Below are 5962 nucleotides of genomic sequence, written 5' to 3' on the forward strand. Positions count from 1 at the left end.
GATTCTTTGACACCAAATTTAGGACTTCAGAACAAAAATATTATCTTCACAGATAAATTATATTTATCCATATCTCAGAAGAATGGAGGCACTCCTGGATTCCCAACCACTATTTTTTTCTACAATACTTTCATTTTCTGATCTCCTACAGTCCATGGAATTAGCTAATGTAATGTTAAATGATATTGAAGAAAATAGTACTAAGAATAGACTGTCCAATGGCAAGATGAGACTTAACAGAGGGGACTAATACAAAGGCTCTCATTTAAGTTCAAAATAAAATAAATTACACAAGTACTAGATAAAAGATCTGCTTAGCTGACTTGGGAAACTGATTTAACAACAAATTTTAAGAGAATAGACAATTTACAGTTAACTGTATCCAGGATGGTAGGGAAAACAGGGTACAAAATCCCACAAACGTTCAATATGATAAATATTTAGTGTTCCTTGAATATAAATCTGCCATATCACTCAGAAAATCAAATAATTAAAGTAGGAACTGAAAGTTATCCTAGCTATGGAAACAAATACCTCATTTTATAGATGTAGCAACCAAGTCCATTTATCTTACTATAACACTAAACCACACCACGCATATTGGTATACAACTGTAATCCCAGCAGATCAGGAGGCTGAGGCCCTAAGCAATTCAGTGAGACCTTGTCTCTAAATAAAATATTTTTAAAAGGTTGGGGACGTGGTAAAAGTACGAAAACAACCTAAACAATGACATCAAGATATAGTAAGTTTTGTTTCCTAAAACAGGAATCACCTGCGCTGAATGACAGGTTGGTCTAAAATTTGACACTCGTAAGTTTAGCAAGACTACTATTTTACAAGTTATATCAAGTCATACACCCAAGCTTTCATTTTACAACCAATTTAATGTAGGTTCACACCTTCAAGATGCTACAATTATAACAATACCCCTCATTTTTTTTTAACTGCTAATCTACTAAACTCCAAATGTGAGATTCTTCAGGGTGAGGACTGAGTGCTTTTTTGCACATCTGTATCTTTAGGTTTTTGTTCATTATTTGGTACATAGGATAAATCCAGTGTTTCTTAAATAAACATTGGCAGAATATTCCATTGGCATGCAGGTAGTTGTTACCACCAGGATCCTCAATAAACAGTGAAGCAAAATTTGTTTGCTAAGAATAGGCTGTCTAATGGCAAGAAACAAATTTTCTTTCATTTGTTACCACCTTTCATTTTGAAGTTCTTTTCCTATCAGTGCTCTCCTTTCAACTACCCAAAATTCCCACATTGGTACCTCTCCCTCAAGCCCATTCAATGTAATAGATCTCACTAGAGAAAAAAACTTTCCCTTCATATAAATGGAGAGCAATAGGACATGTTCCAAATAACAAATGAATAAACAATCTGAACCAGAAGAAACGTACATATTATATACACAGCTTATATTCTGTTATTAATTTCCTAATTTTTTACATTACATTGTTTCTAACCTTTACTATGTATCTATCAATAGAACTGGGAAAGTAAAATGATGATTCTACTATGGAAGACCATGCAGTTATTTATCAAAAAAGAAAAGATGATATTATATGTAGCAATGTAGACTGTTTCACCTAATATGTATTAAGTGAAAAACCATTGTATAGAACAGTGTATTTGATATGTGGCAACATCAGTTCTTTAAAAAAAAAAAAAAAAAAAAGAAGGGAGGAAGGAAGGAAAGAAGACAGAGAGAAAGATACTGGCTTAAATACTGTACACTACAAATTATCTCCCTATGAAGGTACAAAAAAAATAGGTAACCTCGTTTCCCAGGAAAGGTACTGGGTGCCTAGAAGATGGGAGTGGGAAGAGACTTCATTACACACTCACTTATACTTTTGAAAAATGTGTTGTGAGCTTGGAAACACTTGAGCATATTATACCTACTGAAGTTATAAAAAAAAAAATTAAAATGCCTGTCCATGCTTCATCCTTTTCCCCTCGCTCCTTCAAAACTGTAACTCAGCATACTCACTATATGGAGGATAGCCATTTTACACTAATTCCAAAATTTATGTTCTTTCTAGAAAATAATCTGCCAATATTCACTAAAAGCTTTTTAAAAGTTTATCCCTTTTAATCTATTCATTCTTATCCTTAGAATTTGAATAATAGATGAGAGCAAAAATATAAGCACACAAATGTCTGTTACAATTTTATGATGGAAAACCTGTATGAATGACAAAATGATGACAGAATAAATTATGATACAATCATAAATGGAAGACTATATGAACATCAAAACTGATATTCTAAAAGCATGTTTAAGGATAGGAAAATGGACACATTATTAACTGAACAGGAAGGGTAGGAATTAAAACTGCATATGGTATAATTATGATTGTGGTTCTGTCAAGTGACCTTTTATTTTTGTTTCACTTCAATGAGTTGAGAGTGGTGTATTAACACAGAAAGCAGATGTGTGCACTTAATGTTACCCAAGGCCTTAAAAAGAAATGGGAAACTTCTATTTCTACCAGTGCGTGTTAAAACAATAACTAAATTTCTTATTTTTCCCCAATCTAAACATACTTTTGTATAGTTCCTTATTAGATTTTAATTTGACCCCTTGTTATTAAGAATATAGTGATTAAGTCCATGGAATTCAGAGACAAAGACTTAGTTTGACTCCTATCTTTCCCAGTCATATGCTAAGTAATCCTTAGGAAGTCACTTATTTGAGCCTAAATTTCTTCAACTTACTTCCTAAATTTATAATAGCTCAGTCACAGAAGATTTATGGGCTAAATGAAGATTATTTGAGGGCTAAAATGAATCAGTGTCCAACATCTAATAAAATGCTTAAAATTTTGTTTATGCATTCATTTAACAAGTATTTCTTTGAGCTCCTACAACGTGCCAGTTCATGTTCTAGATGTTGGACAGAAAATCAGAACTGGCCTTCAGACAGCTGTAGGAAGCAACACTGATAGAACACAACGTACACTATAGGCACATGAACATTCACAGGAGCTTTCTCTCATGCAGTTTTCTAGCAATATGATTGTTTAAAAAGGGTTAACCCAAGAATGTTGCTGAAGTAGCATGAGAGGTATTTTCAGCCTCAGCATCAAAGGTGGAAGAGTAGGTGTCATTGTAAAGTTGCAGGAGACAATCTGGTTCTTGGTGTAGTCTAGGATGTTCTTTAGGAGGACCTCCAATGCCCACTTCACCACCTTCTTGATATCATTTTTGGCAGCTTTTTCCAAACAGCACATCAGATCCATGACCAACACACTGGGGTCAGGCACTCTGAAGGCCATGCCAGTGAGCTTCCCATTCACCTTAAGGATGACCTTATAGCCCTGATAGCATGAGTGGATGCCCTGATGATATTCTGGGAAGCCCCATGGCATCATGTCAGTTTACCAGAGGGACTATGGTCATAAGGCCCTCTATGATTCCAAGATTGTCATGCCTTAGCCAGAGGTGCTACACAGTGGTACAGGAAGCACTGCAAACAAATTTGAGGGAGCTGTACTTCTCAACCTTAGAAGACCTGGGGGCATCAGCAGAAAAGGCAGAAACAATGACCCTTTTAGCTCCAACCTTCAAGTGAGCCCCAGCCTTCTTCATGGTAGTGAAGACACCATCAGATTCCACAACATATTCAACATCAGCATCACCCCAGGATCTTGCTCCTAAAAGATGGAGATGGGTTTTCCATCGATGACAAGCTTCCAGTTCTTTGTCTTGATTGTGCCATTGAACTTGTTATGTGTGGAATCATATTGGAACAAGTATACCACGTAGCTAAGGTCAATGAAGGGGCCATCAATGGCAAACAATACCCACTTTGTTGGAGTTGGATAACCAAGTGCCCAATATAGCCAAATCCATTTCACCAACCTTTACCACCATGTCTCAGGGACACAGCTGGCTCTACCCAAGAATATGTGGCTGTCTGTCAAATAGGGAGGAGCACATAGCCCACATACTACTCTTAACTGATTACCTTAGTAAGGGTAAACTACATCTGACAAAACTTAAATGATGAAATCTAGCAATCTAGCTTGAAGAATATTTATGTAGCCTTTTTTAAAAAAGATAAAGGAGAAGAAATAATTGTAATCATGGGGAAAATGAGTGTTGAGAACATAAAGATTCAAGTTTATACATGGATAAAAAAATAAGAGGGCAAAGAATGAAAGTAAAATGCACCGTGGAAAGGAGGAGAGAAAAATAATGAAAAAAGAAATAGGAAAGCAATCTGCAGCGCTACATTACATTTTCAGTATCAAGACTAATTTTACAATGCTTTGGTGGGATGTGGAATCAGAATTTATTTTCTCTCATTGAGAAACACAAGCAAACTTGCCTCTGGGATATATATATATATATATTTTTTTTTTTTCACCAAATGTAAAATGAGATGAAATAAGTAAAACTACTTTAACTTGTTTATTTTGGTAAAATAATTACATATAATTATTGTTGAAGGAAATCTACAATAGACCATCTTGTTGTTTTTATTTAAATCTGTTGCACACTGAATAACAAAATTAAAATGTCAGTTTCTCAATTGGAGAATACTCAAATCAACAGCCATGTGCTAAACAAAGACCCTCAATTAGAGCACATTATAGTTCAATTTGAGAATGAATACATCAAGCCAAAAAAAAAAAAAAACATACATATTTTGTGTGTTTGTGTGCACGTGTGTGTATATACACAAATGAAAGTCCACGATTTCTGCTTTTCTATCTCCATGTTCCTCCTCTTCAGGTATATGAGATATCCTCCATGTTCAGAGCTCACAAATATGTATATTAGTTCTTGCTTCTAGTAAAAAAAAAGAGCCAGTTTTGTTTTTCTCATGGAACCTGTTTGTACTTCAATGCATATTTAAGAATCTTATATTGTAGAAATGTAATAGGATGCCTGCACAAGGTGTCCTAGAACTATAAATATACACTATTATGTAATCAGTGAGGTTCACACCTAGGAAATCTAGATGGAATGGTTACCCTGAAGCATGTCAACAAAAATAGGAAGGTTCAGTCCTTTCCTTGTTGAGTCAGTGAGAACAAGGAAACGCTAGAACAGATTTAAAGTAGCCAGAATAAGGAAAGTAAATCCTTATGAATCATGAAGTGATAAAAACAAATCGTTCACTTTATTTCCAAATGGTCCTATACAAAGACTTCTACAACAGATTCTACCGAAGTACAGGAAGCTTGTTTTTCTGCCCCCAAATCAGAATGCCTCTAACCAAAGAATGCCTCTGATGCAAATGCATGTGGGTATCTTTTATATTAATATAGGGTTACTGTGAGACTGGTACGGTAGGACCACACTCTCTGATTAAGTGTGGTTTCTCCTAAAGTCATTATTCCCAACATTCATCAGCCAGAAATGACACAGCTCTTTAAGCAGGAAACCCAAGCAAAAACACTCTAGACCTGGCCTACTTGGGCCTGTGTGAAGAAAGGTAAACGTCTGACTCTGTTCATCTTTGGTGGTAGTACTCTGATGATGTCTGCCAAATGGAAATAGGCCAAAAAGATAAGAACATTAGGAAAATGCTTTGTAAGCCAGGCTAAATAGTTTCATGTTGCTCTCTATTCATTATGCCCTAGCTTTTAGCAAAGCTTGATTTAAATATCCTAGCCTTACATCAGCTGTTCCATTGGCATGAGAGAAAGACTAGTGTTCACACTTGAATCAGAAGTTTAAACTGGACAAGAAAGACGGTGGCAGTAGTACTAAACCAGACCCTCAACACATGTTAAAAAGAAAGCCTGAAGCAGGAATGGTGGCATATACCAGTAATTCCAGTGACTAAAGAGGCTGAGGCAAGAGGATGTCAGGTTTGAGGCCAGCCTCAGCAACTCAGCATAACAGTTTCAAAAAAAAAATTAAAAGAGCTGGGGATGTATCTCAGTGGTAGAGCACCCCTGCGTTCAACCCCAGTACATAAAAAATAAAAAAAGAA

At 35.7% G+C, this 5962-nt stretch overlaps 1 pseudogene; it reads right to left on the reverse strand.

Moving 5' to 3' along the window:
* Window positions 1-1651: 1651 nt before the first annotated feature.
* LOC125610635 lies at window positions 1652-5657 on the reverse strand (annotated as a pseudogene).
* Between the last annotated feature and the right edge of the window lie 305 nt (window positions 5658-5962).

Source organism: Marmota marmota, unplaced genomic scaffold (assembly GCF_001458135.2).
Source record: "Marmota marmota marmota unplaced genomic scaffold, marMar, whole genome shotgun sequence".
NCBI lineage: Eukaryota > Metazoa > Chordata > Mammalia > Rodentia > Sciuridae > Marmota > Marmota marmota.